Genomic DNA, 27392 nt, shown 5'->3' with positions numbered 1-27392 from the left:
ATTTTTAAAGTATTTTTCTTTTCAAAAAAAAAAAGAATATTTCCTGTAAAATAAGGAGCAATTGGGCCTGTTGGATGGATTATGTTATGCATGATAGGCTCTCAAACATTTGTTGACTGGACTGATGCAAATGAATATGAGGAAATCCGGATTCTAATCCCAGCTCAAGCTGTATGAAAGTAGGTAAATCACTTAACCCAACACTAGTCTAATAAATATGTAAATTCTGTGGTATAATAGAAAGTGATAATTGCTTTTGAAAAGAAAAGGCTTAAATAAGATTGAGAAAATCAGAATTAGGGATGGGTGATTAGGTAGGTGCATATGCTTGACATATATGAGCCTTTAGTAAAATACTATCTACCATTATTCTTACTTGGGCTCACATCTGTAAATAAAAACATTAGGTTGAATGATTCCTAGTGCTTGAAAAGATTTGTGTTCCATTTTAGGATTTTGAGGCTAATGAGCTCTCTCGTAAACTCCTTGTTCTTTAGGTTTCACAAAGTTATTGTACTTCTATTTGTAGCTCAAGAATTTTTTGTTTTGGGACACCTGGGTGGTTCAGTCAGTTGAGTGTCTGCCTTCGGCTCAGGTCATGATCCTGGAGTCCTGGGATCAAGTCCTGCATCAGGCTCCTTGCTCAGTGGGGAGCCTGCTTCTCCCTCTGCCTGCCACTCCCCCCCAACTTGTGCTCTCTCTCTGACAAATATATAAATGAAATCTTTAAAAAAAAAAGAATTTTTTGTTTTTATGTTCCCTGTGATATTTACAAAATTGTCTAACTTTAATAATGTGGGGATTACCAAATTAATTTTTAAAATACATTGATTTGTGGGGCGCCTGGGTGGCTCAGTTGGTTAAGCGACTGCCTTCGGCTCAGGTCATGATCCTGGAGTCCCGGGATCGAGTCCCACATCGGGCTCCCTGCTCAGCGGGGGGTCTGCTTCTCCCTCTGACCCTCTTCCCTCTCTTGCTATCTGTCTCTCATTCTCTCTCTCTCAAATAAATAAATAAAATCTTTTAAAAAAATAAATAAAATAAAATAAAATACATTGATTTGTTTAAAACAGCATAACCTCAAAATAAAATTTTAGCATACATAAGAAAAAATATGTAATAATATGAGATGGTAGTTTTCTGTCAGGCCAGTTTCCTTTAAATCTTATTTTTTTGGTCATTGATTCATGATTGTTTTAAGTTTTTCAACAAATACTGGCACACAGCCCATTCTAACACATTCCTGTTTGAAATTGACATAGTTATCATTGTCTTGGAAACAAACATTTGCAGCACATGTGTTAGGACCTGTCCCCAAAGATTGTTCAGCATCATTAAAAGTAGGTGTTCTGCATTGCTATAAATTGTAAACTAGAATCCAGACTGTCAGTCCCAGATGAGTTTCTACATGAATATTAATTTGGAAAAAATAAAAGAAGGAAGGAAAGAAGCTCTGAAATGTTCAAACCAGCATAACCATATTTGTTGAGGACATGAGAAAGGATGTATATAATGAATGTTGTTTCTATAGCAATCTTACTCTTCTTTTGCTTGTACAAGTATCTAGATTCCAACATAGTAAAACATACAGTATTCCCAAATGTTCTAATATTCGAATAACCTTCCACTCTTCATCCTCTTCTAATTATTTAGATTGGTGTAATTATACTGTCTTAAGTCCCAGAAACTTTGGTAGAAAAACTGTAATCATTTTAAAAATATGTATATTAGTTATCTATTGCTACATAACAAATTATCCTCCAAAACATAGTGGGTTAAAACATATATTATTTCACACCATTTATGAGGATTAGGAATCTGGGAGTTACTTAGCTGGGTGATTCTGGCTCAGGGTCTCTCATGAGATAGCAATCAAGTTTTTAGCTGCTGCTACAATTATCAATACTCAAGTAGGACTGAAGAATCCACTTCCAAAATCACTCATGTGTTTATATGCAGGCTTTGGTTCCTCACTAGTGAGCCTGGCCATGGCAGCTAGCATCTCCCAGAGTAAGTGATCTAAAAGAGAGTGATGGAAGTATCTTTTATAATCTCATCTCATTACTGACATCACTTCTGCTGTATTCCATTGGTCAAACAAACTAATCCTGGTACAATGTGGGAGGAAACTATACATGAATATGTGAACTAGGAGGCAGGGATCATTGGGGACCATCTTGGATCATTGGCTACCACAATATATATTTAACTACTAGTCACCAATCTACCTATTGCCTACCAGATTTGAGTCTAGTGACCTTATACCAAATGATTTTTTGTGTGTTTAGGCAAATAAATATTTCTGGTTTGTTTGGTTTTTTTTTTTAAAGATTTTATTTATTTATTTGACAGAGAGAGAGACACAGCGAGAGAGGGAACACAAGCAGGGGGAGTGGGAGAGGGAGAAGCAGGCTTCCCGTGGAGCAGGGAGCCCGATGCGGGGCTCGATCCCAGGACCCCGGGATCATGACCTGACCCGAAGGCAGATGCTCAACGACTGAGCCACCCAGGCACCCCTAAACACTTCTGTTTTTACCAAGAGACTATCTTTGGAGTCAGATGCGCTACTGTTGCGCCACGAGGTCGGCCGACCAAGAGACTATCTTTGAATTGGCTTTTCCCTTATGGAAAGATTGTATTACAGCTTTGACATGCTCAGTATTACATTTTCTGAAAAAACTTTTTTTTTATTTATTTGTCAGAGAGAGAGAGAGGGAGAGTGAGAGAGCACAAGCAGGAGGAACAGCAGGCAGAGGGAGAAGCAGAGCTGAGCAAGGAGCCCTATGTGGGGCTTGATCCCAGGACCCTGGGATCATGACCTGAGCTGAAGGCAGATGCTTAACCGACTAAGTCACCCAGGTGTCCTGAAAAAAACTTTTAAAAATAATCCTAAAGATGAGAAATAAAGGAACTTGGTAATCTTTTGAAGAAATAAACAAAAAAATTAAACAAACAAAAAGGCTGAAATTAAAGAAATAGTAACAAAACATATTTGATAGGAGAAAAAAAATCCAAAAGCTTTTCTTCCATAAAAGCATTCAAATAGAATACGACTAGGGAAAAATGGAAGAAAGCAAAGGCACACAAGGTTTGACATGATCAAGGAGATATTACCACAGATCAAGAGGTAGAAAAGGAATTATGAGACCATTATGTGAAACTTCATGGCTACAAATGTGAAAACCTAGGAAAAAAAGTGTATTTATGGAGACGAATGGTTCTTAAAGTGTGGTCCCTCAATCAGCAGTATTAACATCATCAGGAACTTGTTAGAAGTAAAATTCTCAGACCCACTAAATCAGAAATTCTGTGAATGGAGCTTATGAATGTGTCTTAACAAACATGCTAAAGTGTGAGAACCACTGAAATGAACAATTACCATAAAGATGATTGGAAAGGTGATTTAAACTGTAACATTAAAAAAGTCACCTAGGTCAAGTGAGTTCACAGCTGTGTTATATCTAACCTTTATAGGATACACCAGTTTTTTTTTTTAATTTTAAAATTTTCAGGCATTAAAGTATATTGGAGGCAAGGATATACAATGGGGGAAAAGACAGTCTCTTCAATAAATGGTGCTGGCAAAACTGGAGAGCTGCATGCAAAAGAATAAAACTAAACCACTTTCTTACGCCACACACAAAAATAAACTCAGAATGGATTAAAGACCTAAATGTGAGACCTGAAGTCATAAAATTCCTGGAAGAAAACTCCTGGCAGTAATTACTTTGATATTGGTTTTAGGAACATTTTTCTAGATATGTCTCCTAAAGCAAGGCAAACAAAAGCAAAAATAAACTATCAGAACTATATCAAAATAAAAAGCGTCTGCACAGGGGCACCTGGGTGGCTCAGTCATTAAGTGTCTGCCTTCGGCTCAGGTCATGATCCCAGGGTCCTGGGATCGAGCCCTGCATCAGGCTCCCTGCTCCGCGGGAAGCCTGCTTCTCTCTCCCACTCCCCCTGCTTATGTTCCCTCTTTCGCTGTGTCTCTCTCTGTCAAATAAATTTAAAAAAAATCTTTAAAAAAAAAAAAAAGCTTCTGCACAGCAAAGGAAACAGTCAACAAAACTAAAAGACAACCTACTGTATGGGAGAAGATATCTGCAAATGACATATCTGATTAAGGGCTAGAATCCAAAATATATAACGAACATATGCAAGCAAACACCAAAAAAACAATAATCTAATTAAAATGAGCAGAGGATTTGAATAGACATTTTTCCAAAGAAGACATACAGTTGGCCAACAGACACATAAAAAGATGCTCAACATCACTAATCATCAGGGAAATGCAAGCCAAAACCACAATGAGGTATCACCTCACATCAGTCAGAATGGCTAGAATCAAAAAGAAAAAAAAAGTGTTGGCAAGGATGTGGAGGGAAAAGAACACTTGTGCACTCTTGGTGGAAATGTAAATTGGTGCAGCCACTGTGGAAAATAGTATGAAGGTCCCTCCAAAAATTAAAAATAGAAATACCATATGATCTATAAATTCTACTACTGGGTATTTACCCAAGAAAAGGAAAACACTAATTTGAAAGATATAGGCACGCTGATGTTTATTGCAGCATTATTTACAATAATCAAAATATGGAAGAAATTCGTGTCCATTGATAGATGAATGGATAAAGACATGGTGTATGTATACAATGGAATATTACTCATCTATAAAATAGAATGAGATCTTGCCATTTGTAACAATGGATGGACCCAGAGGATATTATGCTAGGTGAAATAAGTCAGATAGAGAAAGACAAATACCATATGATTTCACTTGTATGTGGAATTTAAAAAACAGAACAAATAAACTCAAAAAGCAGGAATAGATCCATAAATACAGAACAAACTTATGGTTACCAGAGGGCAGGTGGGTGAAGAGATGGGCAAAATGGGTGAAGGGGAGTAGGAGATAAAGTTTTCCAGTTATGGAATGAATAAGTCACAGGAACAAAAGGTACAGCATAGGGAACCTAGTCAATAATATTGTAATAGTGTTTGTTGTATGGTGACAGATGGTAGCTATAATTGTGATGAGTGTAGCATAATGTATAAACTTGTGGAATCACTATGTTGTACACCTGAAACTAATGTAGCATTGTGTGTCAACTATAGTTAATGTAAAAAAATATATACATATTATTAAATTAATTTTACCTAAAAAAAAAGGAATGCATTGGAGGAAAAAAAATAAAGAATGATGACAGAGGAGAATGTGACTGGGGTGGCCATATAAAGAATTTTTAGGAGTGCTGGTAATGCCTTATTTCTTGACCTGAGGGGTTTGTAGTTGCTTACTTTTTAATTATTTTTAAACTAGATATATGTATGTAGATAGATAATTGATGCTCACTTTTGTATGTTTATTCAACCCATATTTATTTAGTGCCTTTCATGTGGCAGACACCATTCCAGGTGGTTGGGATACTTCAATAAATAAAACAATGTTCTCTGTCCTCATGGAGCTTACATTATGGTGGGACAAGGGCAATAATAATAAATACAATAAATTATGTCTTCGAAGGTGATAAGTTCATGGGAAAAAATAAAGTAGAGTGGTTAAGGGGGACAAGGAGTGCCAGGATGAAGGTCTCAGTGTAATAGAATGTTGCAGTAATAAAAATAAGATGACTGTATGCAAGAAATACAAAATGTAGGAAACTGTCTCCATAATCCCATTTTTGCAAAACCATACATTCCTGTTCATACATTTATATGTATGTACATGTTTATGTATGTTTGCATATGATGACATGAGCATGGAGACAAAAATGGAAGGCTATGTTAATTTGAGGGTGGGGGGTTAGAATAGTGGTTAGAGCGTGGGCTATGGAGCATGGACTATGAGTTTAAAAGTGTCCCTGTCACCTACCACTTATGTGACCTTGGCCCAGTTACTTTATCTTTCAATGCCTGAGTTTCCTCATTTATTACATGTGGACAATAGTACCTACCATCTGGATTGTTACAAAGGTTAAATAAGTTAATATGCATAAAGCACTCTGAACAGTTCTGGTAATGGTAAGTTACTATTTGCAGTTATTTTTCTATTTGCAGTTACTATTCTATAACCTTGGTTGCTGCTGTAAAATGGAGAAGGGATATAGTGAGGACAACAAAAACAAAAACAATAAACATTAGGGGAAAAAAAACAGTGAGTTTATGATTCAATTAAGGCATTTCTAAAAATTATGTACATGTGTGTATGGATAGATAAAAAATGACTGGCATTTTCCTTAATAAACATGATTTGTAAGTGTAACAAAAATAATTTTTATACCTTAAAAATAATTAAAATATATTAATATATATGATATAGCAATTGTAGAAGGAAAGGAGTGTGTCACAAAAATCAAAATTCTGGAATGTATGGGCAAACTGAAATACCTTAGATCCCTACTTTCAGTAATTAGGTGACTAGAATTGTGAAGAATGCAATAAGTAAGGTAGTAGAGTTATTTGATAATTTAAGGGGTATATACACACACACACACACATATATATATACACATATACATATTTATTAAAAAAAATCAGGACTAACCTGTGGTGCCTGGATGGCTCAGTTGGTTGAGCATTGGACTCTTGATTTTGGCACAGGTCTGATCTCAGGGTCTTGAGATCAAGCCCTGCATGGGGCTCTGTGCTCAGCGGGGAGTCTGCTCTTTCTCTCTTCCTCTGCCCCTCCACTGGCTCCTGTGCTCGCTCTCTCTCAAATAAATAAATAAATCTTTTTTAAAAAATCAGGATTAATCTGAGATTCCTGGTGGTAGTTGGTTGGTGAGGTTCTTTTTACTTGATTGTTTTTGTTTTGTGTAGTCAAATGTATACTTACGTAAAAATGTAACAAAAGGAAATGGCCACTCAGTTTGTGGGAGTGAATTTACTCAGCTCAGATCCTGTGATAAAGACTCATGTCATCATATTAAAACACATATAAACATATACATACATATATTAATATACACATACAGATATGGTGGGATGTCATGGTTTTACAAAAATGACATTATGGAGGCACTTTACGGCATTTTGCATTTCTTCTCAGAATTATTCCTGGAATCCTTTCCATGTCAATAGCTCTCATTCATTATTTTTAATGATTGCATAATACTCCATGGTGCAAATGCACCATTATTTCTTTAAAATTCTATTTTTACTTGTTAGAGAGAGAGGGCACAAACAGTGCAGGCCGAGGGAGAAGCAGGCTCCCTGATGCGGGACTCGATCCCAGGACCCTGGGATCATGACCTGAGCTGAAGGCAGATGCTTAACCAACTGAGCCACCCAGGCATCCCTGCAAATGCACCATTATCTCTTTAAAGGGGAACATTCCACAAAGTGGGGCGTTCTAAAAACAGTTGTTCTTACTCATGGTCCTTGACCAGTGCTCCTGAAGCTCCTGGCCAAGAGAGCTCCCCATGCAAATTGATTACTTGATAACAGATGGGACTGATTATTGCACTGGGATAGCTTTTTTTTAAGTGAAAAAAAGGTCAAATATTTAAAATTAATTGCTGAAGTTTATAGGAATCATGATTATAAGGATTTTGGAGGTTGCCTGGTTTTGAGAAGTACCTTAAAGGGAAAAAAATACCTACTTAATCTTTCTAAAAACACAGGTCTTATCTTGTTGTTTTAAAGCTTAAAACTCTTCAAAGACTTCATTGCCCTTAGAAGATCCAAATTCCGTAGAACAGCTCATTAGGCATTTCAAAACCTGTTTAGTTCTCTCCAGCCGTATCTCCTCCTTTGCCCTCGATTCTGCCCTCAATTCTTAAACCATTCTGAACTGTGGGAAAATTACCTTGGAAGCTTGATGGTGTCATTCATTTCTGAACTTTATCATATAAATTTTTTTCTTTCAACTACTCTAATTGTTGCTTTCCTAATTCCTGTTCATTTTTCAAGTCTCAACTTTGATACCACCTTCTTTGAAATGCCTTAGTTTAACACATATACCTGTTGATGCCTCATTGCTTTGTGCTCCCACAATGCCTACACTATTGTAATTACTTATTCAATTATGTATTTTTCCTAGACTCTTACCTTATAGAGATAGTACCTATTTGTTGCATATTCCCCATACCTGGTACATAAGAGGTGCTCAGTAAAAATTTGTTGAATGAATGAATACATAAAAAGCAAAAGCTGCTAAGAAGAACTAAGTAAGGCTGATTTGGAAACCTGATTTTTGGCCCTAGGGTGTGGCAGTAAAAAGCCCTGGGGAGATGAGATGATCTGTCTAAATGGCTAGGAGTCATCTTGAAGTTAATGTGTAGCAATCCTTGTTGAAGAAAAACAAAACAAAACACCCAGCCTGTATTTTATCAAAATATCATAGTTTTTTTTTAAAGACTTTATTTATTTGACAGAGAGAGACACAGTGAGAGAGGGAACACAAGCAGGGGGAGTGGGAGAGGGAGAAGCAGGCTTCCCACTGAGCAGGGAGCCCGATGCGGGGCTCGATCCCAGGACCCTGGGATCATGACCTGAGCCGAAGGCAGATGCTTAATGACTGAGCCACCCAGGTGCCCCAAAATATAGTAGTTTTTAAATAAATAATCAATTTACTATTTCCTCATGGCATGATAAATAATAATTTTTAATAGGTGATACAGGCTATGAAGTATTTCATTACATATATTATTAAATTGTTAATAACTATCATGTTTTTGAATTGTTAGTACATTTTAGTTGTCTTAAACATTAAGTGAATAACATTTTTTAAAAGCTTTATTGATATGAATTCATATGCCATATAATCTATACATTTAAAGTGTGCAATTCAGTATTTTTTAGTATATTCACAAGGTTGTGTAACCACTATCACAATCTAATTTTACGGTATTTTGTTCTCCCCTAAAAAAACCCTGTACCCTATCACTCCTCATTCCCCTCTCTCTTTCCTCCAGCTGAAGTCAACCACTAATTTACTTTGTGTAAATAGATTTACCTATTCTGAATATTTCATATAAATGGAACTATACAATATATTGCTTTTTGTACCTGGCTTCTTTCACTTAGCAAACTATTTTTGTTTTTTTTTTTGTTTTTTTTAACATTTATCCAAACTGTAGTATATCAGCACTTCATCCCTTTTTATCACAAAATAATACTTATTGTTTGTTTAGACTGTATTTTATTTATCCATCAGTTGTTGGACTGAATAAACTTGTTAAGGGGTTGGAGTAAATTACCCTAATCCTTAGGTTCAAAGGAGTTTACTGTAGGAATAAAATACAATCAATTGGTTACCAAAATACCCTCTCGTCTGGGTTGGTTCAAAAGAGTTTGGGTAATAAAAATTTCTAGAAGGAAGATTTTCTCTACAAGATCTGGGATTCTGTGGTTTCTAAAATATGTCATTTTACCTTACCTCACAAGCTTGATGTGAGAATTAAGGGATTTAATACAACAACCTATTTATAATAGTTTAGGTTCACATTAGGGCCTGGAGTAGTCCTATCCTTCCAGCTATTCAGGCTGTCCCACAGCTCCTATTATTAACTGCACTGAATTCTGCACTGCCTTGATTTCCACCTAGTTTCGTGTTCCTTGAGTCCACTCCAGATTTCATGTCTTTCTATACTTGGCCATGATCTGCTTTCTCTACCCAATGCTGTTTGACCTTTTAGAGAAGGTTCCATGTTGTGCTGTTTGATACCTCCAGAAATATTTTATCTTCAATCTTAGGAACGGGGAGGCAGTGCCAATGGAAAAGTCCCTTTACAGTCTTTGGACAGTTTTATCCCCCTGTTTTCTTTGGCAACTCTTTCAAACATATTTAACCACCTCCAAATGCTCTAATTCCTGTATGAGTCACAATGAATCACACTCAGCAGAGGACCTCGCTATTGAGAAAATTTTACTGATTAAGGAAGAATTTTCCTACCACTGTATCTAAATTTGAATACTCTTAAATTTTGGTGTTCTTGATCTCTGCTCTTGATTTCTATCTCTTTAAAGATCTTGTTCCTTCTCTTGTCATCACTTTTCTATCCACTCCATTAAGCTCTTTGAAAAGAAGTCTAAACAGATTCTATTTCTTTTTCTCCTGTTTACTCTTCAGAGGACCACTGAGTCCAGGCATCCTTTCTCCAAAAGCCACATGTAACCCACTTTCATCTCCCTCCCTTTTGTCACTCTCCTTACTCCTCCCAGACTGGGCACAGAGCCTCTTAGTCTATGCTTCTCTAACTCTCACCTGCATATTTTTCCCCACTGAACTGTAAAACAAGAATATCTGAAGACAGGGACTGTGTCTTGTTCATCTTTGAATCCCAGAGACTGTATTTATTCCTGGAACATAGTTGCTGAATTGAACTTGAGGCTGGGGAAAGGAAGTTGCTATATCAGAAGAAATGCTTCACCTTTCTTAAATTTGTATGGTAAAATGTTATTAATCCAAATGCTTTAGAAATTTTATGCTGTATGGGATGTTTGTAGAGAATTGTCAATGCCCTTGCTGTCCAAGACATGTTTCTATTTATCAGAGTTCTGGTGCTGCTTTGCCTGATATCAGACAACACCACCACAGTATTATCAGTCATAATTTCAGTAATTTTTAAAAATATTGGCCAGAACTTTACATCTTTAATTTGAATCTAGCTTCTTCTAGGCAAGTGGTTTTCTTTTTTTAAGATTTTATTTATTTGACAGAGAGAGCACAAGCAGAGGGAGAGAAAGGGAGAAGCAGGCTCCCCGCTGAGCAAGGAGCCCGATGTGGGACTCAATCCCAGGACCCTGGGATCATGACCTGAGCCGAAGGCAGACGCTTAACTGACTGAGCCACCCAGGCGTCCCTAGGCAAGTGGTTGTCAATTGGGGCCTCGTATCACTTACCTATGGAGTTACATGAACATACAGATGATATAGACTTATAGAATCCTTTTACTTGATATATTCTTGTTATGTTCTAACTATGTGCTTGGTGTATTCATGGTATATTATGTCTCACGTATATCCATAGTTTTTTCTTTGTAAAGAGTATGCTTAGGGGCGCCTGGGTGGCTCAGTCGTTAAGTGTCTGCCTTCGGCTCAGGTCATGATCCCAGGGTCCTGGGATCGAGCCCCGTGTCGGGCTCCCTGCTCCGCGGGAAGCCTGCTTCTCCCTCTCCCGCTCCCCCTGCTTGTGTTCCCTCTCTCGCTGTGTCTCTCTCTGTCAAATAAATAAATAAAATCTTTAAAAAGAAAAAAAAAAAGAAGCTAGAGATCCAGTTACTCAAAGTTGAGAGTCATCATAGACAACATGCCACTGGAAGAGCAGATGAACATTTTTCAGGCTAAAGAAGACCTTATTTTTAAGAGGTTTCCATCTCTCCGTTTCATTTGAAGGACATAGCATTTAAGTGATCACTATCTACTGAATAATTTGGGGCAATAGAGATTAAGTGTTGATCCTGTATTGTTCCAAAGAGCAAATGGGATAATTCTTGGGTGAGTACTTTATAAATTATAGTGGTATGATATTTGTAAGGTATTATCATTTAAATCCTAACATTTATTGAGCATTCTCATAGGCTACTCATTGTGCTGAGGATTCATAAAGTTTATAACATTAAACTCTATGATTGCCAAATTTAGTTTTTCGATGTAGATCCCCTTGGGATCTGCACACAAGGATCTACACACATGCAGATTCAAGAGCTCTCCTTTCACAGATTATGAATCAGAAGATATGACATCAGATCTTGTTATTTACATTATCCTTATCTCTTAGGCGGATTCCAATATACCCTTAGGTTTTAGAACCACTGATTTAGTCTTCAGAATGACCCTGTAAGGTAATTACTAATTCCTTACTGTTTACTTACTAATTTTTACTTACTATTTACTTACTAATTGCTAGTTTTTCTTTCAGCAAAGAGCTCTAATGGGCTATAAAAAAATTAAGTTTTTTTCCCTTCTCTGAAAATTTCTATCATTGGGATGTCAGAATAATGAATTTTTACCAGGAAATGGAATGGAATTCTTTGTCCTCAAAGAGTTTATAGGCCAGTGAAATAACAGTGTAAGGAAATAATTATATGAAAGTGTTGTAAGGGCTATAAAAGAGGCAAGATTCAGACAAAGCAGTAGTGAAAAAAAGGGAATAATGATCTGGAAAGAGTAAAGGTGAGAGAAAGCTTCACAGAAAGATGAGAGCAGTCTGAGCACATACAGAGGCAAGGACATCTGAACCAGCACAGCATGTTGAAAGAATAGCAGTAGTTTAATTTGGCTGTGGGGTAGGGCATTTAGTGGAATGCATGGACATTGGAAGTTGACAAACATGGGTTCAGATTCTAGTGCTGCTACTTACTACCTAAATGACATTGGATACATTTACTTAGTGGTGTGGTCTGAATGTTTGTGTTCCCCCCAAATTCATATGTTGAAATCCTAACCACCAGGGGTGATGGTTATCAGTAGGTGAGGTGGGGGGTGGTTAGGTCATGAGGGGGAGTGCTTATGAATAAGATTCGTGCTCTTATTAAAGAAATCCGGCAGCAACCTGGCCCCTTCCTCTATGTGAGGGTATAACAAGATCTGCAGTCTGGAAAAGAGCCCTCACCTGATGGTGTTGGCACCCCGATCTTGAACTTGCATCCTCCAGAACTGTGAGAAATACATTCCTGCTGTTTATTAACCATCCAGTATATGGTATTTTGTTATGATAGACCAAATGGACTAAGACTCTTAGCTTCTTTGAACCTCTGATTTCTCAGCTAGGATAACAGAACTTCTCTACCTTTCAGAGTATCTGTCAAGGTTAATAGAAACATTATAAATTAACATATATCAATTTATTTTAACTTTAATATTCTACTACTTCTGTGACTACTACTATAAGTCCCCTTCATGGAAAGCATTTGGTTTTTATTACCATAGTTAGCTGCTCTTTGCCACTAAAATAGGGGAAGGGTAGGGTGTGAACAGATTTGCCTTCTACCAAGACTACTTTGGCAGTGGTAGAAGGATGACTACAAAGACATGGAAGCAAAGAGTTTATCTCCTGGATTATTTCTACCTAGGTGAGGCATGGTAAGGATAATAGTAATGACAATGGGAATGTGGAGAAAAAGATTCAGAGATATTTAGGAGATAGTTTAACATAATACCATACACAATTATGTTGAAGACAAAACTAAGTATGAGACAAAATTAGCAAAGACTATTTATTCATAACTTTGCAGCAAGGCAAACCTCTGCTATCACTTTAATTTCAGCAGGTTTTCAATGGTGTTAGAAAGGCCCGAGTTTATCATGGGAAAAGAGAATTCTGAGAATCTGATTGGCCAGGTGGGAATTTTGCAAGTAGGAGAGATCTACTAATTGCTTATCAGGTACATTTGGCAGTTGTTGATTGGCTGTAAGGAAGCAAGCAGTTTGGGGTCATTGCAAAAGAGGAAGGACTGGCTGTTCGATGTTAAGATTGGAGGGTTTTCTGTGACGGGCCATTTCCTGGAACAAGTTAGGGTTAATGGGGTACTTTTTTTGCACTCAAATTGTCGTCTCATTTTGGTCCTTATGGGAAGTGGCTGCCATGGCAGGCAGTTTCTCAATTATTTAATATGAAGATCAGAAAAAGTTTGTTCATTCATTTCACTTTAGGGGACAAGTCCTCAAAAATTTTAGTAGAAGAAAGAATCCTGTAAGTATCATGGTATCACTGTATGTGCTTACTCAGGACTTTTTTTTTTTAAGGGAAAAATTTTAAGATAGCCACCATTTTCATCTACATGCAGATGTGCATGCGATTATATATTGCTATAGAGTTAGTTCTCAAAATCACAAGTAAGGCCAATATGAATCTTAAATAATTCATCAACTCTATTGTGGAGTTTTATGTAAAGTTCCAAGAATAAAAATACTAAGGTTAGTAGCATGCATGGTGCACAAGCTTCTGGACTAACATACTGTAAAAAGAAATGGAAAAGACTCAGGTAATTTTAAAATATGCTTTGAAAAACAGTTGGAACCTTCTTAATCTTACATGTGCTTTAAATGCTTTCATGTACTTTGTCTAGGTAAAGCAGAGTTTTCCATAAAAGAATCTTGGCTAGAAAATCTGCCTGGTAAATGAGTCTTCTAAAAACTGCTGGAGATAAGGGGAAAAAGTACTAATGTAACTGCCCATCTAATTAATTCTGGGCACTACTAACTTTTTTTTTTTTTGCTTTTCTTGGCAAAAGCTTTTCTCTTTTCACTAATCCTATCTCAACTCATTTCAAGAGGATTCCATTAGTTGGATAAGCAGGAAAATGTTCTTTGCCTCCTTTATGTAACTTAGTGTTTCCACTTAAATAAAATGCCTTAAGGAAGAAGAAATTGCAGAGAAGGTAGAAGAGAGAGACAAGAACAGGGCTAAAAGGACTTGGTTTTAACAGGCATATACTTGAGAACCTTTACAGTCTAAGAACTTCTGGAGGGTGGGGTGGGGTCATCCTGGGATTAATGATGAAGGGATCCCGTCACCTTTGAACAGGAGCGTTTTTTCACCTGTGGCTCTGCAACAAAGAAGCTATTGTGCTTCAAAACAGAAGCTTTAACAATGTCAGCGAAGCCAGGCAAAGGGGGCCGGAGGGGTAGTTACTTACTGAAAATTTCAGTAGCATTTTCAAGATAATTGGCTTAATTACATGCCAAACTAAATTGTAATTGTAAGGGCACTACAAATAACAAAGATTTATTCTAAAGCTCTGTAAATAGGCCTTTGTTCTTTATTTCCTGGAAATGGATCTCTGTTGGAATAACCGGGACCTAAAATGTTTGGGTCAAGACTTTGTGAAACAAAGGACCTCTACTTGAGGATGGTTAGAGCAATTTTGACTGGGTAGTTCAGTCGGTAAGCGTCTGCCTTCGGCTTAGGTCCTGAGGATCGAGCCCTGCATCGGGCTCCCTGCTCCGCGGGAAGCCTGCTTCTCCCTCTCCCACTCCCCCTGCTTGGGTTCCCTCCCTCGCTGTGTATCTCTCTGTCAAATAAATAAATAAAATCTTTAAAAAAAAATAAGGAATGTATAGTCATTTTGGGTCTGATAGGTAAGAACTAAATAAATTCTAATATTAATTTGTATTTTACATAGTAATCTAGTTAAAGGCTGTTTGGTGAGTAGTTAAAAGCAGGGCTTCTCTGTGGAGACCGACTGCTGGGATTTATTGCTCAACTTTGCCACTAAGTGTGTGATTTCAGGAGAAGAAATAAAAATTACCTATAATTCCACTACTTAAGAAAATACAAAGGTGCACCTGGGTGGCTCAGTTGGTGTTGCATCTGCCTTGTGATTGGGTCATGATCCCGGGGTCCTGGGATCTGCCCAGCCCAGCTCCATGCTCAGTGGGGAGTCTGCTTCTCACATGCATGCGTGCTCTCTCTCACAAAAATAAATAAAATAAAAAATCTTAAAAAAAAAGAGAAAGTACAAAGTATTTACAGTAAGGGATGAAAGCAAACCTGTACTCCATTAACCATTCTTTGTGTGATTAGTACCCTTGTCAACTTTTTCCCAAAGTCAGACACATTAGTGTGTAATGGATACATGCATAATGCTAATAATACTGTTTTACAACTTGAAAAAAAAAACCATTTAGTGATCTAACATGGACCATTTTGTAGGCTAGTACACATAAGCTAATCTCATGAAAAAGAGGACTATAGTATTTTCTTTTTGTCTTACTAACTATTGGCCTATTTAATGAGTGTTTAGGTTTCCATTATTTTACTATTAGGTGGTAAAGTGAATATATATATATTCACATATATATATAAAATGTTATTATTTCTGTAGGCTAGGTTTCAAACAGATGATAAATCAAAGGGTATGAATATTTTTATTTTTTAAAAGATTTTATTTATTTATTTGACAGAGAGAGAGTGCACAAGCAGGGGGAGCAGCAGACGGAGAGAGAGAAACTGGCTCTCCACTGAGCAGGAAGCCAGTGTGGGGCTTGATCACAGCTCCCTGGGATCATGACCTGAGCCGAAGGCAGATGCCTAACAGACTGAGCCACCCAGATGCCCTGGGTATGCACATTTTTAATTTAATTTTTTATTGAGGTATAATTGACATGTTAATTTCAGATGTACAATATAATGATTTGGTATTTGTATATATTGCAAAATGATCACCACAATAATTCTAGTTATCATTCATCACCACATATAGTTATAAAATTTTTTTCTTGTGATGAGAACTTTTAAGATTTACTTTTAGCAACTTCAAAAATACAATAGAGTATGATTAACTATAGTTACCATGGTGTACATTACATCTCTGGGATTTACTTATGTCATGACTGGAAGTTTGTACCTTTGACCACTTTCATCCATTTCACTCATCCCCCAAACTCTGCCTCTAGCACCCACCAATCTGTTGTCTGCATTTATCAATTTGGGTTTTTTGTTTTTGTTTTTTAGATTTCACATATAAGTTAGATCTTATGGTATTTGTCTTTCTCTGTCTAACTTATTTTACTTAGAATAATGCCCTCAAGGTCCATTCATGTTGCTGCAAATTGCAATATTTGCTTTTCTAATGGCTGAATAGTATTCCATTGTGTATATGTATATATACATTTTTTAAAATCCATTCATCCACAGATGGACACTGACATTGCTTCCATGTCTTGAATATTTTAGATAATGCTGCTATGAACATGGGTGCATATATATTTTTGAGTCAGTATATTAATTTCCTATGGATAAATACTCTGAAGAGAATTACTGGGTTATATGGTAGTTTTATTTTTGATTTTTTGAGGAATGTAAATTGGCTGTATCAGTTTGTATGAGTGTTCCCTTTTCTCCACATCCTTGCCAACACTTACTTCTTGTCTTTTTGAAAATAGCCATTCTAATAGGTGTGAGGTGATATCTCATTGCAGTTTGGATTTGGATTTCTATGATGATTAGTGATATTGAGAATTTTTCCTATATCTGTTAGCCATCTGTAGATCTTCTTTGGAAAAATGTCTATTCAGATATTCTGCCCATTTTTTAATTGGATTGTTTGTTTTGTTGCTATTGAATTGTATGAGATCTTTATATATTTTGGATATTAACCTCTTATCAGATATATGATTTACAAATATTTTCTCCCATTTGGTAGGTTGCCTTTCCATTTAGCCTTTGTTGTCCAGAAGACTAACTTTTAATTAGTACTTCCACATTATTTTTTTAAAAAAACACAGGACCTGAACTCACAACCTTGAGATTAAGACCTGAGCTGAGATCAAGAGTCAGAAACTTAACTGACTAAGCCACCCAGGCACTGCACTTCCACATTAATTTTTGAAAGGTTTTGCCAATTTATGCTCTCATTAATAACATGTGAATGTCCATTTCCTCAATCCTTGTAAATTTTTTAAACTTTTTATTAAAAAACAAGATAGAAAATGGTGTAATGAGCACCCATGTACACAGCACTCAGTTTCAGCAATTACCAACTTCATTTTTATCCCCTCCTATTGAATTATTTGGAAGCAATTTCAATCATGACATTTTTCCATGTGAACTAGATATTTTACATCTTCAATGCTAACTGTGCTTTCTTATAACAATATAGAAACATGATGATATTTGTTTTCCCTTCCATTCTCATCTCTCAAAATGAGACAACAAAAAATAGAACTTTTAAGAGGTCCCCTGTAAGACTTTAGGGTGAAGATGGAAGATTAAAAACACTTTATTTTTTTACTCCCAGACTTATCTTTGTATTGATTAGCAATCACTGGTCCCCATAACATGCTAGTGTTTTTTTTGTTTTGTTATTTATTTATTTATTTATTTAAAGATTTTATTTATTTATTTGACAGCGACACAGCGAGAGAGGGAATACAAGCGGGCAGTGGGAGAGGGAGAAGCAGGCCTCCAGCCAAGCAGAGAGCCCAATATGGGGCTCGATCCCAGGACCCTGGGATTATGACCCGAGCCGAAGGCAGACGCTTAACGACTGAACCACCCAGGCACCCCAACATGCTAGTTTTTGATGTGGCTCTTTGATGTTGCTATTCTTGGAAGCATAGAAGCACTTTTTTTTTAAACATATAATGTATTATTTGTTTCAGAGGTACAGGTCTGTGATTCGTCAGTCTTATATAATTACCCAGTGCTCATTACAACACATACCCTCCCCAATGTCCATCACCCTGTTACCCCATCCCCCACCCCCCTCCACTCCAGCAACCCTCAGTTTGTTTCTTGAGATTAAGAGTCTCTTACGGTTTGTCTCCCTCTCTGATTTCGTCTTGTTTCATTTTTTCCTCTTTTCCCCTATGATCCTCTGTTTTGTTTCCTAAATTCCACACATCAGTGAGATCATATGATAATTCTTTCTCTGACTGACTTATTTCGCTTAGCATAATACCCTCTAGTTCCATCCACACGTCATTGCAAATGGCAAGATTTTATTTTTTGATGGCTGTGTAATATTCTATTGTATATGTATACCACATCTTCTTTTTTAAAATTTATTTTATTTTTTTGCAATTTTTAACTTCAAATTTAAATGAAAATTTAAATGAGAGTATATGCTTGAGATGATTCATAGTTTCCTTTTCTCCCAAATTCCCAGCCATCTTATTTTTTTCTTTTATTCCTAATCTTTCATACTTTTATTCATTCTTACGTGGCATAGTTTGAAACTTCTGTCCATCTTTGCTAATTTTTTTTATTCTTTTTTTTATTAACATATAATGTATTATTTGTTTCAGGGGTATAGGTCTGTGGTTCATCAGTCTTACACAATACACAGTGCTCACAACACATACTCTCCCCAATGTCCATCACCCAGTCACCCCATCTCCTTACTCCCCTCCCCTCCAGCAACCCTCAGTTTGTTTCCTGAGATTAAGAGTCTCTTATGGTTTGTCTCCCTCTCTGGTTTTGTCTTGTTTCATTTTTTCCCTCTCTTCCCCAGTGATCCTCTGCCTTGTTTCTTAAATTCCACGTATCAGTGAGATCATATGATAATTGTCTTTCTCTGATTGACTTATTTCGCTTAGCATGATACCCTCTAGTTCCGTCCATGTTGTTGAAAATGGCAAGATTTCATTTTTTGATGGCTGCATAATATTCCATTGTATATATATACCACATCTTCTTTACCCACTCATCTGTTGATGGGCATCTGGGCTCTTTCCATAGTCTGGCTATTGTGGACATTGCTGCTATAAACATTGGGGTGCAGGTGCCCCTTTGGATCATTCCATTTGTATATTTGGGGTAAATACCCAGTAGTGCAATTGCTGGGTCGTAGGGTAGCTCTATTTTCAACTTTTTGAGGAAACTCCATGCTGAGAAAGACTTTAAAAAAATTGTATGGTTTTGAAGGACTTATCAACAGTAGTCATTTGCTCCACACCTAATGTGGGGCTTGAACTCAGGACCCGGAGATTAAGAGCCACATGCTTTACCAACTGAGCCAGCCAGGTGCCCCCAGAAATGTAGAAACACTTTAATGAATGAGAAATAATCTTCTACTATGGGATTAGATCATCCCTGAGGAGCCAAACTTTGGTTTTGACAACAGAAGTTAGAACTCCTATCGAAGACAGTGTCCTGGTGATGCTGTTCTAAGTGTGCATCCTGCTAGCTTATTGACACTCCTAAGCTCTCTTGAGTATACAGCCAAAAGTGGGGCCCATTAGCAGCCAAACCATGATGTATGATAAAAAAAATAATAAATTATCATATGGTTTCACTCATATGTGGAACATAAGAAACAGGGCAGAGGACCATAGGGGAAGGGAGGGAAAACAGAATGGGAAGTCATCAGAGAGGGAGAAAAACCAAGAGAGACTCTTAACTAGGGGAAACAAACAAGGTTGCTGGAGGGAGGTGTGTAGGGGGATGGGGTAAGGGGGTGATGGGCATTAAGGAGGGCACATGATGTGATGAGCACTGGGTATTATATGCAATTGATAAATTATTAAACACTACATATGAAACTAATGTTGTATTAAAAATTGGCTAATTGAATTTCAATCAAAAAATAATAAAAAATTAAAAAAACATTGTTAGCATCATAGCCACTTAGCTGGAGTGCCAGAACCCAGGCCCTGGGGGTGGGTCCAAATAGATCAGGTTTGGCTACTCCCCACTAACAAAATCTATTTTTTTTTTTTTTTAAGATTTTATTTATTTTTCAACAGAGAGAGAGACAGCGAGAGAGGGAACACAAGCAGGGGTAGTGGGAGAGGGAGAAGCAGGCTTCCCGCTGAGCCGGGAGCCCGATGTGGGACTCGATCCCAGGACCCTGGGATCATGACCTGAGCTGAAGGCAGATGCTTAACGACTGAGCCACCCAGGCGCCCCCCCACTAACAAAATCTAAAGGCAGAGAAAGGACTGGTGGTGAAATAAGAAAGGAATTTATTTCAGTGAGGCTAACACTGAGAAGACAGTGGACAAAGTGCCGAAAATTCTTCCAAGTTTATGTAGGGAAAAGGTGGAGAAAAGATGGGTGGGTAGTGCAGGTAGGTAGTGAAGGTCAGATCAGTCATTGTCTTGGAGTCAGTCATGGAGGTGGAGGGATTGGGAGGGTGGGGCTTGGTGGCTCAGGGCAGTCCTTATTGCTTGAGGGGGTAATTCCAGTTCCCATCAGGGGATGTTTTGCCCTCAGGGTCTTTCTTTTACTTGAGCCCAGAGATAAGCTGCAAAGAACCCATCCAGAAAGTCTGATGTTCAGCTATCAGAGGTACTATCCATCCTAGGGGAAATGATCCAGAGATTACTTCTTTCTGCCCAGGGGGAGATACTGGAGGGGACCAGAAATTGGAACAACGAATTCCTTCTTCATCTGCTTTACTCCCAAAGAAAATGCCTATTTTAATAATCTGGGGATTAAACTCTCTTAATTTAATTAACCCAATCCAAAGTCCACACAATACTGAAATCTTGAAAAAGAAATCAGATTTTGTTTTTTACCTGTTTGAAACCAATCAGAGGCTTCCTCTTGCCCTTAGGATAAAAACTAATACTCTCAAAAGGGCCTACAAGGCCTGGTCTGTCTTTTTACTTTCATCTTAAAGCCTTTCTCCTTTTTGCTTACTTTGCTCTAAACACACTGGGCTTTTTTCAGGTCCTCCCGAGCTTTTAGGCTCTTTCCTCACTCAGAATGCTGCTCCTTTGTCCTGGGCCACTCTTCCCTATGATAGCTGCTGTTTACATTTAACGCTGCAGTTTAAATTCACTTACCAAAAGGCCTTCAGAGGCATCCTATTTTAAATTAGATCTCTCTAGTTTTATTCTTTGTAACCTGTACCTTTCTCCATTTCAATCATTTTTTAGTGATTATGTAGTTATGTATTGGTTTTAAATTGTTAATATCTGCCCCCCTACCCCACCCCCAGTTATTCCTCAGAACTCAGCATAGCAACTTGCCTCTACCATGCACTTAGTTCCTTTTTTTAAAAAAAATATAAATGGATGACTAAATGACTTTAAAATAACTTTAGAATGAAGACAAGGCTGACTAGGACTTAGCTAGGCAAAGGATGTGTAGGTAGGAGGTATGGAAATGAGTTTTCTGCATAGAGCCTTTGGAAGCTTTCAAGGAGGAAAAGGCCATCTGGATTGAGTGTCATGAGTATTTTGCTTTGCTCTGCTTTGTGAAACATAGGAAAATTCCCTTTTTTTTTTTTTTTTTGTAAAGGAACTGTTTTTCTGATATATTGCCATATTTAGTTATTAAGTCAGGATCATTAGAGGTGTAGAAAAATGAGCTAGATAAAAATCTTAGTGGAATTAGTATTGGGGTGCTCCTGTTGTATGCAGGTGTTGGATAAGGTGACTCACTCCCAGCCTGTGAGGTTCTGGCTCTGAGAAGTGAGAATGTGGAGAGTAGAAATCAGGATGAGTGGGTTGCTGATATGATCTGTTACTTTGTTGAATAAAGGAAAACAAATTACTTTTAAAAGTGTATTATATTTTGAACTCCAAACTTTTTTCTGTGCCTTTTTGTTAGTGAAGTTGTTAACAAATTAAGGATAATAGCCTGCAAATAATCATTGACTAATCACAATTTTCAAGGTATTTTGGCAAGGAAATGTGAAAAAAAGCCTCATAAGCCAATTGTTATATTGTTTAGCACTATTTTGCTAAAATATTTCACTTTGTAGCTACTTCCAAATCTGAAAGGTCTATTTTCTTATGGAATTAATTCCTCATAAAGGAGATATGTGGATGGGAGAACAATGTCACTACTCTGTGAGCAGGTCCCTGGGGTGGGAAGTGAGTCACACCTCCCTATTTCTTTGGAGGAGAGCCAGATGTGTCAAGGTGTTCAGACACTGTGGCAAGTTGCATCCTAAGTTTAGAGGGCTAGAAGGGGGATCTCTAAGATGAGGAGAATAAAACAAGAGGCTTTAGTTCTAGATCTTTCTTTGCCTCTAATTTTCTGCAAGTCAGCTCATTTTCTTTGGAAAAGGATAATGACTTGACATCTGTTATGATCTCCAGGTTGAATGTTCTGGGAGTCAAGTCTGAAACATCAGTCCCTAGAGATACTCTCAATACTCTCCATTACATTGCTAGCTCTGCTTTGTTCTCTATAATCGTGATTTGGAGATACTGGGATCGTGAGTAGACCAGGGAGGAGAGATGCATTCCTAGAGGTTGTGGGGGAGGAAAAATAATTTTCTTTTTATCCTTCTAGATTTTTGGCTGAGACATCCCCTGTAATAAAGATAAATTAAGAAGAGAAAACCAAAAGAAAGCTTAATAACATGTATACCTTCTGCATACGATACCCAGGAAAACTGAGTAACCACCCCCCCTCCCCCCGCAATGATCCAAACAACCATCTCCAACTAAAGACAAAAAGATGTGGGGCGTGAGGGGGAAGGTCAGGAATGGGAGGTTGCCAGGAAAAGCACAGTAAACAAGGGTAAGGTTGTTATGCAGATTTAAGTCATTGCCTTCTGCATTGATAAGAATTTCTGGAGATTTAGAGTCATCCTTCTCTTCTTGGTACAGAAAGGGAAAAACCCTTACTAATGGAGATTTGCCTTATAAATGTAAATGTTTCTCGTAAGAGGGTAAATTCTCAGGTTTCAGGTCTTTACCTGTGTCTGCTGTTTTTTTAAAAATAACCAGTTTAAAATAATATGCCTGGGTGCACCTGGGTGGTTCAGTCAGTTAAGCGTCCAACTCTTTGTTTTGGCTCCTGTCCTGATCACATGGCTTGTGGGATTGAGCCCTGCCTCGAGCTCTGTGCTCTGTGGGAGTCAGCTTGGATATTCTCTCCCTCTGTCCCTTCCCTCTCTCTCTCTCTCAATCAAACAAATAAATAAATCTTTTAAAAAAATGTGTCTTAAGGGTGGTATATTTTGCTCCCCTTCAGTTCCACCTTTGAAACTGTAGTTTCACAATCCAGAAGCAAAATTGGTATCACTTAACCAGTCTCAATCCTGGTAATAGGTCAGCTCAGTTAAACAGTTGTGTCTCATTTTAGGAGGCAATGATGATGGGAATGGGCTCCCAAAGTTAAGCCTAAGCTGTGCTAGAAAGGAAGTATTTAATAAGAGGAATTTCTATGGAAATGAAAGAAAAACAAAGATTAGTGGTTGGAGCAAATTACAAACCCGATGTGAGTCCTGAAGGCAGCCAGTCAGTATTTCTAGATATTGGGCTCAATGCATCTTTTGCAGTTTGAAATTCTCTGATGATATTGAAGGGGTTCAGGATCGTCCTCTCTCCTGAATGTGCCACTTTGGCATGTGGATTATTTTGAGCTGAAGGCGCTTGAGACCCTACAGGCTAAAGAGAAACTTTTGTCCCTCCCTTTGTTAGAGTAGGCAGTTAGTTAGGTTCTAAGGGGATACCTGGAGGCCAGCAAAGAGGAAGTCATCCCATCTATCAGGAAAGTCAGAGGCCTGTCCTGGAAGCACTCCATAAGAAGCCAGATCAAACCAGACAGGCCCAAGATGGTGAGTGCCATGACAGGAAATCTCTGACCAAATAAGGAAGAAAGGGCATGAAACCCTTCTTCTGAGACGTTCCCCCCCACCTGCCCCACCAAGTAATGAATATTCCCCCCCTGGTTAATAAGTGTCAATAAAAGATAGAAACCCAAACTCCAGGGTGTGTGGCTTGCTCTCTCTCTCTCTCTCTCTCTCTCTCTCTCTCTTTAGCTCATCCACACTCACATCTCCAGAGTGTACTTTTGCTTTAATAAACTTTCCCACTTAGGTTGCTCATCCACTATACTATGTCTGTTCTTAAATTCTTTCTCATGATGAAACAAAGAACCTTCAGTAACATCTTTGGGTATGGGCTGGATTGAGGCTTCAGGACCCAGGGTCTCCCCAGTTACCCAGCAACACCTTAACTACACAGAATAATCTAAATTGGGGGTCTTTCCCAGGAAAGGGTTATTAACAGAGATAAATTTTATCTGAGTGACCCATCTGTATGGTAGGGCAAACATCTAATTACTAAATATCTGCTTTTCTTTGTTTCTAAGATTTATTTATTTGAGAGAGAAAGAGAGTGGGGAGCAGGGGCAGAGGGAGAGGGAGAGAGAGTCTTAAGCAGACTTGGCACTGAGTCCGGTGTGGGACTTGATCTCACAATTCTGAGATCATGACCTGAGCTGAAACCAAGAGTCAGATGCTTAACTGACTGCACCACCCAGGTGCCCCTAAACATCTGCTCTTATCACCCTGTGAAATTCATTCCTTTCCTGTGAAGTCCCTGCCCCCTGCCCCCTTCTCTTTAGTTCAGAATGACGTGTATACCTCATTTTGTCTGACTGTCTTTGGAATTTCTTTGTCTATGTGGATTTCCCATTCATATGCCTATTAAATTTAATTTTCTTCTTTTAATCTAGCGCAACAATTTGATTCTTAGGTTAGCTAGAAGGATCTTTGGGGAGACAGGAATTCTTGTTCCTTAACAATATCATCAGGTGTTCAGGTAAACTTTCTGAGCGGCCCACACCATGACAGGCATGAAGATTGTCTAGACATGAATCATTGTGACAGTTTCTCCTAAGTTTATATCAAGTTGTTCACATTCAGTTTGTGGGGCTTCAGAGAAAAGGGCAGTTTTAGCTTTTAGTTATTCCAGGCAAAAAAGATGGGAGAAAACTGAAAATGTTAGTTTGGAAAGTTGTAGCCTGATATTTGAGGAAAATAGAATTGAGGATCTGGTCCAGTTTACAGGTAAATAACACAACCTCAAAAACAACGTGACTAGAATCTAATATCTACAAAGGTGCAAACATAATTTCTTTTTGTATTCACCCCCATTTTTTTTTAAGATTTTATTTATTTATTTGAGAGAGAGAATGAGAGACAGCACGAGAGGGAAGAGGGTCAGAGGGAGAAGCAGACCCCCTGCTGAGCAGGGAGCCTGATGCGGGACTTGATCCCGGGACTCCAGGATCATGACTTGAGCCAAAGGCAGTCACCTAACCAACTGAGCCACTCAGGCGCCCTCACCCCCATTTCTATCAATCATAACTGTGTAAGACTAATTTGTTTGCAAAATAAATCTAATCTCATTAAACTTGGCCTAATTATTTCAATAACTGCAGCAAAAATACTGATTGACCATATATAGGCTCTTTTAAATTTGTTCTGCTGGTATCATCCTCAATGGGGAAAAACAGAGCTTTTCCTCTATGGTCAGACAGGCATGTCCATTCTCACCATTACTATTTAACATAGTACTGGAAGTGTTAGCCTCAGCAATCAGACAACAAAAAGAAATAAAAGGCATCCAAATCAGCAAGGAAGAAGTCAAACTTTCACTATTTGCAGACAAGATACTCTATGTAGAAAAGCCAAAAGACGCCACCAAAAAATTGCTATAACTAATCCATGAATTCAGCAAAGTTGCAGCATATAAAATCAATGTACAAAAATCTGTTGCATTTCTATACACCAATAATGAAGCAGCAGAAAAAGAAATAAAGGAATCAATTCCATTTGCAATTACACCAAAGACCATAAGACACCTAGGAATAAGCCTAACTAAAGAGGTAAAAGATCTATACTCTGAAAACTATAGAACAGTTATGAAGGAAACTGAAGAGCATACAAAGAAATGGAAAAACATTCCATGCTCACAAATTGGAAGAATAAACATTATTAAAATGTCTATACTACCCAAAGCAATCTATACATTTAATGCAATCCCTATCAAAATACCAATAGCATTTTTCGCAGAGCTAGAGCAAACAATCCTAAAATTTGTATGGAACCACAAAAGATCTCAAATAGCCAAAGCAATCCTGAAAAAGCAAAGCAAAGTGGGAGGCATCACGATTCCAGACTTCAAGCTATATTACGAAGCTGTAATCATTAGGACAGTATGGTACTAGCACAAAAACATTCACATATATCAATGGAACAGAATAGAGAACCAAAATGGACCCACAACTATATAGTCAACTAATCTTTGACAAAGCAGGAAAGAATATCCAATGGAAAAAAAAACAAGTCTCTTCAACAAATGGTGTTGGGAAAACTGGACAGCAACATGCAGAAGAATGAAACTGGAACACAAAAATAGACTCAAAATCGATGAAAGACCTAAATGTGAGACAGGAAACCATGGAAATCCTAGAGGAGAATATAGGCAACAACTTCTTTGACCTCAGCTACAGCAACTTCTTGCTAGACACATCTCCAAAGGCAAGGGAAACAAAAGCAAAAATGAACTACTGAGTCTTCAAGATAAAAAACTTTTGCACAGTGAAGGAAACAATCCACAAAACTAAAGGGCAGCCTACCGAATGGGGGAAGATATTTGCAAATGACATATCTAATAAAGGGTTAACATCCAAAATCTGTAAAGAACTTATCAAACTCAACACCCAAAAACAAATAATCCAGTTAAGAAATGGGCAGAAGACATGAATAGACATTTTTCCAAAGAAGACATTGAGATGGCTAACAGACACATGCAAAGATGTTCAGGGGCACCTGGGTGGCTCAGTCAGGTAAACATCTGACTGTTGATTTCAGTGCAGGTCAAGATCTTAGGGTCCTGGGGCGCCTGGGTGGCTCAGTCGTTAAGCGCCTGCCTTTGGCTCAGGTCATGATCCTGGGGTCCTGGGATCGAGCCGCACATCAGGCTCCCTGCTCAGCGGGGAGCCTGCTTCTCCCTCTCCCACTCCCCCTGCTTGTGTTCCCTCTCTTGCTGTCTCTCTCTGTCAAATAAATAAATAAAATTTAAAAAAAAAAAAGATCTTAGGGTCCTGAGATAGAGCCCCATGTTGGCTCCACACTCAGCATGGTGTCTGCTTGCGATTCTCTCTCTCCCTCTCCCTCTGTCCCTCCCCCTGCTTCCATTCTCTATCTTCCTCTAAAATAAATAAATAAGATCTTTAAAAAAAAGATGCTCAATATCACGCATCATCAGGGAAATGCAAATCAAAACCATGATAAGATACCACCTCA

The 27392-nt window shown here is 37.9% G+C and overlaps 1 long non-coding RNA gene across 1 annotated transcript in view; it reads left to right on the top strand.

The window, feature by feature from the left end:
* The window catches only part of LOC116630160, a 58539-nt gene extending 42650 nt beyond the window's left edge, over nucleotides 1-15889 (top strand). The window contains exon 3 of the long non-coding RNA XR_004298887.1: nucleotides 15853-15889. This is a non-coding gene — a long non-coding RNA (uncharacterized LOC116630160). The remainder of the gene's footprint in view (nucleotides 1-15852) is intronic.
* Nucleotides 15890-27392: the final 11503 nt, after the last annotated feature.

Source organism: Phoca vitulina, unplaced genomic scaffold (assembly GCF_004348235.1).
Source record: "Phoca vitulina isolate PV1807 unplaced genomic scaffold, GSC_HSeal_1.0 scaffold3, whole genome shotgun sequence".
NCBI classification, from domain to species: domain Eukaryota; kingdom Metazoa; phylum Chordata; class Mammalia; order Carnivora; family Phocidae; genus Phoca; species Phoca vitulina.
Note: the sequence above shows the minus strand (reverse complement) of the source record. Positions and strands in the feature narration are given on the sequence as shown.